Consider the following 10,000-nt stretch of genomic DNA (forward strand, 5'->3'; position numbering starts at 1 on the left):
TGTCTATTCATGACAGAAAATTTCAGTGAGTGCAGACAGTGTGTGACTGTCGAAAACACGCCCACGTTGTGTAGCCCACTGATCTGCCGTGCATTCAAGAGGGGCATTAGTATACCACTGGGTAAGACACTTCATCCCAACAATGGTTTGAGGTCATATAGTCAGCTCGTCGAAGCTGTGCGCTTAGCAATTAACTATGACATCCCGTTTGACAAAAAGATTGAGATTATTGTCACTCTTCTTCAAACACATCAGCCTGTGTAAACACCGAGAATGAGAAGAAGCTGATATTTTTGACACGTCAGTTGAAACTTTTATCACAGGAACAGTTTTCCATGAAAGATTATTGTTTTACTCTTGAATTATACCCCAAGTGTAGTTATGAACAGCTCAGACTTTTTGGTGCTGCCAAGGAAACGCAAGCTGCAGTACATCACTTCATCTATTGACAAGGATCAGGTGATGAGGGAAACATTTGCCAAAGTGAAGGCACTGCAGCAGAAGAATGTATTTCTCTTGATAGATGAAGTACAGATTCGGCCAACTGTTGCATTTTCTGGTGGGATTCTGCTCCTTATATTGATATGCTAAAAATGTTCTTTAGCAATCAGATCGCATTTCAGATACCAATCCCACAATATTTAAAATCCACAAAAAATATATATATTTAAATCAAATCTGATTTAAGTAAAAAAATCTATTTTCTATCATTTTTAAAAAGAAAAAAAAAATCGCCAACCCTGGTGTCCACTAACCTTATACAATAATATATGTTAAGTCCGGCTAAAGTTAGCATTTCAAAGCATAACATTGTCTTAAAAATTATTTCTTATATCACTATAAAAGTTTATATTAACTTATACTGCATTTAATAAGTCAATAGTTGATATACTTGTCCTATATACAATGTTAGGTTTCTATTTTTGATATATTTGTCCAATATAAAATGTTAGGTTACAAAGAAAGCAATGGCCTCCGTTAGCGGACCCAGGGATCTGGGTGCGCATGACCTGTGTAATAGTAGTCCTTGATATATACATATATATATATATATATATATATATATATATGTATATATATAAACATGATATAATATTATATATATATGTATTATATATATATATAACAATATACATACCTTATATATATATATATATATATATATATATATATATATATATATATATTATATATTTTAAACATATATTTTATGTATATATATATACAGATATATACATATATATACATATATATATATATATATATAACACATATATATGTATATATATACATATGTATATATATTTATATATATATATATATACATATATATATATATATATATATATATATATATATATATATATATATATGTCGAAAGTCTGAGGGACGAAGGGGCCTTCCATGATAGAGCCTGAGGTAGGAACATGGTGGGACCACTGACAGGCATAACCCGTACTACTGGGAGCTGAATTAGAGGTAAGAAATATATATATATATATATATAATATATATATATATATATATATATATATATATTATATAATATATATGTATATATAAATATGTATATTTATAAATATGTATATACATATATATATGTATAAAACATATATATATATATATACATATATATGTATATACTTATATGTATATACTTATGTATATATATATATCTATATATATATATTTATATATGTATATATATATGTATATGTATATATATATATATCTATATATATATATATATATATATATATACATATATATGTGTATATATTTTGTATATATATGTGTATATATATATATATATGTATATATTGTATATATATGTATATATATATGTATATATATATATATATATATATGTTTGTATATAAATTATATATATATGTGTATATGTATATATTTGATATATATATACATATATATACATATATATTTATATATGTATATAATATATATAATATTTATATGTATATATATATGTATATATGTATTTATATATATATATATATATATTATAATATGTATTTATAAACAGTATGTATATATATATATGTATATATATACATATATGTATTTATATACAGTATATATATATATATATATGCATATATATACATATATATATATATGCATATATATATACATATACATATATATATACATGATTTCAAGAAATCTACAGCGACAATGGCGTTGTTGAGTTTATATTGGAGCTTTAATTTCTCTCGTGCAACAAGTTTCTGTGGTGGTTCCAAATAGCTGAGAAGGTGTCCAAAAGACATTAGGTGCGGTTTTCTCTTTTTTAATTCTCCTATACGTATTTCGACCTTACTCGGTCATCCTCAGGGAGGGAGTAACAATAGTTGGTGATTACATGGGTTTAAATACAGGCCGTACATTGGCCGAACACTGGGAGAGGTCATTTCATGTAGCCGTGATCCGTAGCGCTGCTTACGTGGAAGTAGCAACTTCCTTGTGGATTGTGGAAAGGGGTGTTATTGTTTGTGTTATGTGCGTCTACTGCTTGGGAGTGTGGTTGTGGGCATGAGTTGTATGTTAATGGAAGGTTTCTCGATGTATATGTTCACTGCTTCGGCCATCTTAAGGCGAAGGGGGTCGTGAGCTTTGTAGATTATTTTAGTGTTTTCGTTTAGTGTTTGTCTGGTGATGGTGGTTTTGTGTTCTTTTGTCATATGTGTTTTGATGGCGCCATTCTGGAGGTGGTATGTGAGTCTTTTGGAGAGGGTCATAGAAGTCATGCCAATGTATGAGGAGGTGCGGTGCTGACAATCACCGACAGGGCAATCAAACTTATACACGACGTTGACTTCTTGTAGAGGAGGGTTGGGGGGCTGGCTGTTGTTCTTAATAACCAGGGTGTGTGTTTTGGAGGTTTTGTAGTATACGATTAGGCGTATCTTAGTGTCTGGGTTGTTGGGTCGAATGTTTCGTGTGATAATATTTCGAAGTGTTCTTTCGTCTTCTTTGTAGCCGGTGTTCATATGTCCTTTGTAGTACAGGTCCAGTGTTGGTATATTGGTGTTTGTGGGTGTTGGTTGGCCGGTAAAGGAGTTCATCTTGTTTTTGATAATGGATTCGATGGAGTGTTGTGGATAGCCGTTGTTGACAAGTAGTGTTGTTATACGTTGGAGTTCGTTGTTCGTGGTTTTCCATGTACTGCTGTGGGAGAAGGCTCGGTTCACTAGTGATCGGATCACGCTTTGTTTGTAGCGTTCTGGGCATTCGCTACTGCCGTTAAGACAGAAACCGAGGTTAGTGCCTTTGACGTAGACTTCAGTCGTGAATCGATCTGAGGCTGTGCCTACTAGTATATCTAAGAATGGGAGGGTGCCATCGTTGCGTTGGTGTTCATAGGTGTAATTGAGGGTTGAATGTTTCTTGAATGTGTGTGAGAGTTTAGTTACAGATTGGGAATCTTTTGCGCTAATAAAAATGTCGTCAACATACCGGGCGTAGATACAGGGCTGCATGTCAGGATGGTCGTTGAAGACTTTCTCTTCGATGGATCCCATATAGAAGTTGGCGAAGAGTGGTCCAAGGGGGGATCCCATTGCCACGCCGTCTACCTGTATGCGCATTTTCCCATCTGGACCGTAGAAGGGAGCTTCCATCGTGCAGATTTCAAGGAGTTCTCGGAGGATTGCTTCAGGGACGGCGAGGGGTGTTGAGTTGGGCTTGTGGTAGATACTCTGGCAGATGAGGTCAATAGTCTCTTTTACTGGCACATTTGTGAACAGATTCTCGACATCTAATGAGGCTATGACCCCTACTGGTTGGGAGGATTCAAGGATGGTGAGGAATTCCTGCGAAGATTTTAGGCTGTAGTAGGTTGCGATGTATGGGGTTATTAAGGAGTTAAGGCGTTTGGCAAGTTTGTAGGTAACTGTAGGTGTTTGGCTGATGATAGGGCGGAGGGGGTTTCCAGGCTTGTGCGTTTTAACATTCCCAAAGGCATATCCAAGTTTGTGGTCTCCTTCGACTAGGGGAAGTTTGGTGGTGCCTGCTGTTATGTCATTTTTTTCTGATGATCTTGTTGAGTTTCTTTCTGAGATCCCGGGTGGGGTTCGTTGTGATGATTTTGAACTTGATGGTGTCGTCTAGTATGGTTTTTATCTTTCCAACGTATTCTTCCTTGTCAAGTAGGACGTAGATGGAAGATTTATCTGCCCTACGTATGACGATATTATCCTGCTCTTTCAGTTCCTTGGCTGCTTTCCGAAGAGGGGATGTGAGTAGGGAGGTATTGTGGTGTCCTCTTCGTTTATTGACTTCAGCACATATTTCAGATGTTAGATTGGGGTTTGTAGTAATCTTTTTCTCTTTTTCTAGTTGGTGTATATTGTCTAGGAGCAGTTCCATTTCGATTTTCTTGTGGAGGTGGTAGGGCTTGGACATGTAGTGGCAGTTGAGTCCAAGGTTAAGGAATTCAACTTGCTCTTTTGTAAGCTCAGCGCTGCTGAGGTTTATGAATTGATCCTTAGATCTCGGGATGGAGACAGGGCCGCCGTATAAGTTGGCAAGTTTGCGGCCGACCCTTCTTTTGGCTTCTAGAATATGTCTATCATACATATACATATATATATATATATTATATATATATATTATATATATATACATATATATATACACACATATATATATGAGTGGTAGGGTGGTGAGTTTAAACGCCAAGAATCCGTTGAAGTTTTATTTCTGACGTTTCGTCCAACTAGGACTTCTTCAGATTGTGAAGAAGGCCTAGTTGGACCAACCGTCAGAAATAAAACTTCAACGGATTCTTGGCGTTTAAACTCACCACCCTACCATTTATTCTGTCTTCACACCTCAACATTATATATATATATATATACATGTATGTATATATACATATATATATATACATATATATATAAATGTATATATATATATATATACTGTATATAAATACATATATATAAATACATATATACATATATATATAAATATATATATATATTATACATATAAATATATATGTATATATGGTATATATATATATATATATCAAATATATACATATACATATATATTTATATACAAACATGTATATATATATATATATATATATATATACATATATATACAATATACATATATACGTATATATATATCAATATATATATATTTATATTTATATATATATAGATATATATATATATGTATATATTTATATATATATATGTATATATTTATATATTTATATATATGTATATATATGTATATTTATATATATATATATGTATATATATATATACATGTATATATACATACATGTATATATATATGTATATATACATACATGTATATATATATATATGTATACATATATATATAGATATTATATAAATATATATATATATACATGTATATATATATACAATATTATATATATACATGTGTATATATATATACATTATATATATACATGTATATATATATGTATATATATATATATATATACATTATATATACATACATGTATATATACATACATGTATACATACATGTATATACATACATATATATATATGTGTATATACATACATGTATATATATATATATATATATACATGTGTATATATATGTATATATATACATATGTATATATATATATATATACATATGTATATATATATATACATATGTATATATATATATCTATATATACATATATATATATGTATGTATATATATATATATGTATATATATGTATATATATGTATATATATGTATATATACATATATATGTATATATATACATATGTATATATATACATATGTATATATATATACATGTATATATATGTATATATATGTACATATATATGTGTATATAGGTATATGTATGCGTATATATACATATATATATATATATACATACACATATGTATATATATACATACATATGTATGTATATATATATATATATGTATATATATATATATATGTATATACATATATATATACATATATATATTATTATATATATATATATATTATTACATACATGTATACGGAGGTGAGGTGGCAAAATGAAACGTTGAGGCTAGAGTATGGAGCCTTATTCAGAACCAGACGTTTCGACCTCATGGGCCTTCCTCAGTGGACCGAATACAGAATAAGAATCAAAGTCCGTCAACAGTTTATATGGTGATCTGACGACCCTGCGTGACCTCACCCCGGTCACGTTGTCCCACACTCGCCGACCGCCAGTTGTGCGGACGTTTGAGCCCAGGACATAAACCCCTTACGAGAATTTGTGGTTTTCTCGGTCGGCGAGTGTGGGGGGACAACGTGACCGGGGTGAGGTCACGCAGGGTCGTCAGATCACCGTGTAAGCTGTTGACGGACTTTGATTCTTATTCTGTATTCAGTCCACTAAGCAAGGCCCAAGAGGTCGAAACGTCTGGCTCTGAATAAAGCTCCATACTCTAGCCTTAACGTTTCATTTTGCCACCTCACCTCCATATTTGTCTGTCTTTACATAAATACATATATATATATTATGATATATATATATATATACATATATATACATATATATATATGTATATATATACATATATATATACACACATATATATATATACATGAGTTCTGCGCTATCGATCGATGTGCACTATCGGTCGGTCCCACTGCGCCATCAATGGATCCATTGTTTGCGCAGCAATCGGTAGATCGCGTTGCGCAGTCAACCGACACAAAAGATTGATAATAATGATTTATTCGGTTAAAAGTTTAAAAACCTATATACATATAATATATTACTCTGCGACTCAAATACAAGTATAAACATAAACGGAATGCAGCAGGGTAATACATATTTATTGTACATTGTACATTCCCATTTATAATATACGAAATACAATCAGGAAGTTAAAAACGATAAAAATGAAATGCACAAATATGATCAAAGGAACCATAAATTGATTATATATTACCTTGAATAAAGTCCAATTACAAACACTACAGTCCTCTGAATAAGGAAATCTAGTGGACTCGAACTCGTGTGTGATAGTGATTGGGAAGTGTCTTCTTGTGGCGAGATTGATGACTGGTTGGTGGCATCTTCTAGTGGTGGCTGTGATGATGGTGATGGTTGATTGTCTTCTAGTGGTGCAGGTTTGACAGACGCGGCGCTGGGATAGGCTTCAGTTTCGGATTCTTCCTTGGCGACGGCTGGCTGATTAGTTCTTGTGCTGGTGGGATTAAAACTAGACTGGCTGGAGGTGGCGGCTGGCTAATTTCGTCTTTGTCGTCGGTTCGATCTTTAACATCATCGATATCTTCCTCTACAAAGCAGCCTTTGGCACCAGGAAATAGGCACACTTCTCCCGAAGAAAACGTGGTAAGGAGCATGTCTAATAGTCTCTTGCTTGGTAGAGTTCATAGAGAACTGTGTGCGTGGCAGCCATGATGCCCAAGGATACTGCCTTCCACCATAGTCGATCTTCTCTTCTTGCTTCATCGCAGCGATCTTCTTTTCTACAGTTTGATTCCCTCTTTCAACAAGTCCTTGTGACTGGGAGTGACGTGGACGGGAGTTGAAGACGACGACGAAGACGACGACGACGACGACGACGACGACGACGACGAAGAAGAAGAAGAAGAAGAAGAAGAAGAAGAAATCTGACATCCCCTCACTCTCTCTCTTGAAAACATGAACATCCGGTACTCTTCCAATCTTCCCTTAGAGTACCACTACATAATACATGGACGCTTCATCAACCATCCTTCCTTCCATTACCTTTTCCAGTGTATGCTTGTCTTTGGCTTTCTTCGTACACAGTATTTGCTATCAAATCCTTTTCTAAATACATCTCTAACATCATATACACATTTTAATTCTTTTCTGGCAACCCAAACTTCCCAACTACTCCAACTATTGGCTCATATTCTATTCTAGCATCGGGACCCCCACTCCAACACTTTTCACATTCATCCTAAAAATCTATACACACTCATTTAAATCTACCCAAAAAGCCTCCCTTTCTTCGACACTCTTCTCACTACCAGGATTGAATGCACTCGCTAAAGCCACATCTCCCACCCAAACTTATACTTCACCTAGATTGTCCTTGGAGACATTTTCTTCCAATTCACCATACATTTTTCTATCTCATCACTTACAAGCAGAGCTATTCCTTCACCCCTCGCCCCCTTCATCTCACCCGACACCTTCACACAACACTCTTCCCTTCAGTTTAGTTTCACTTAACGCTAACACATCCATCTTCCTTCTCATAAACAAACTGCCGATCTCTTCCCTTTTACTTGCGTCTATGCCACAGCCACGCACATTTAATGAACAAATTACTCGAGTTATGGATGGAGTCCTCCCAGACACTCTTATGCCTTGAATTTTCGAAGGGGAACACACAGAGAGCAAGATCCTTTGTCCCATCATTCTGTCCTATTTAATGGCCTTTTACTATACGCATGAAGAAAGCACATTCACACACACACACACACACACACACACACACACACACACACACACACACACACACACACACACACACACACACACACACACACACACACACACACACACACACACACACGTACACACACGACTCGGTGGCGCGGTTGGTAGAGACTGTCAGTATGGCGGTACCTGGTTCGAATCCTGCCCAGGGCTGAAATTATTTCAGTATCGCTGCGCTTCGAGCCATTATCCCAACTCTCGTGGGCGGGGAGTTGGCGGTGTGTATGCGTGTAAGGTCATAGCATTACCCATAGATCGGTCATACGAGCTCTGAGCTCTCTTGCGGGAGGGAAATAGCTGTCGATCACGATTCCAACACGTGATCCAAAGACCAGGGTGAATCGCACACACACACACACACACACACACACACACACACACACACACACACACACACACACACACACACACACACACACACACACACACACACACACACACACACACACACACACACACACACACACACACACACAATACTAGAGTGCTTAGAAGCAGGAGTCGAAGCATTGCAACGCCATAAACACAGTTTGCAGGAGGCAGAATCCATCAGAGATTTTTTTCCGTATGAAAGAAAGGCTGGCGAATCACATAAGAGGTAACGGCGAGAATCAGACCAACTGGAAATCGGAAATTTATTCCATGGCGTCACTCAGGAATAAAGGGTAATGAGTAAAACTCCAGAAGAGAAGACAAAAGAAAAAAGAATGTAACAACGTGGAGAAGGAAATGGTGTGAATGGAATATGGCTACCTCCCGTGGTATATGTATGTGACTTTTCCCACAATTTTTTCTTGATCTTTCAATCATTCTTATATATTTTCGATATATTTCTTCTATATTTTGGGCATTATTTTTTCTACATTCTTTCCAGCGTTTCAAACACCTTTCTGGACTTATTTGGGACACTTGGGCAGTTTTGGGATTTGCGGTTTCCATCCGCGTTCCTTCAGTTCGACGACGTCTAAGAGAAGGTACGTCATTCGTTTGCTCGTCAAGTTTTTCCCCATGATTTCTTTGATATCGAAGTAAATACTGTTGACGGCTTTGGTGCCTAACGGGGACGCCTTCGCCGACTGGTCTAATTTCTGTCCAGCGGTTTTCAGGAAGGCACAAACGGCTTCAAGGGAAGCCTCGTCCCGTTTTTCTAGAAGATGTTTGATGCACCAAGCGACTCTTCTGGGCTCAAAAATCCCTTCCAGATAGAGGCTCGCAATGTATGTGCATAGGGCGATGTACTACTTCCTCTTTTTGATAGAATTGAACTCCTCTTCCGCGTTGAGATTCCTTCCAGTGGAGTTGGGATTTTCATAGACTTCGAAATGGCGTTTGCATTCTATTCCTAGACGGGTTCTATAGGCCACAGCACTTTCCTTCGACAATTTTTCCAAGAGCAAAGCGCATAGTTGCGAGTAAGTTCTGGCGTAGAACTGCTAACGCATCGCAAACTGGGTCACTAAAAC

This window comes from Oratosquilla oratoria, chromosome 16 (assembly GCF_046742065.1).
Source record: "Oratosquilla oratoria isolate Oo_2021 chromosome 16, ASM4674206v1, whole genome shotgun sequence".
Lineage (NCBI taxonomy): Eukaryota > Metazoa > Arthropoda > Malacostraca > Stomatopoda > Squillidae > Oratosquilla > Oratosquilla oratoria.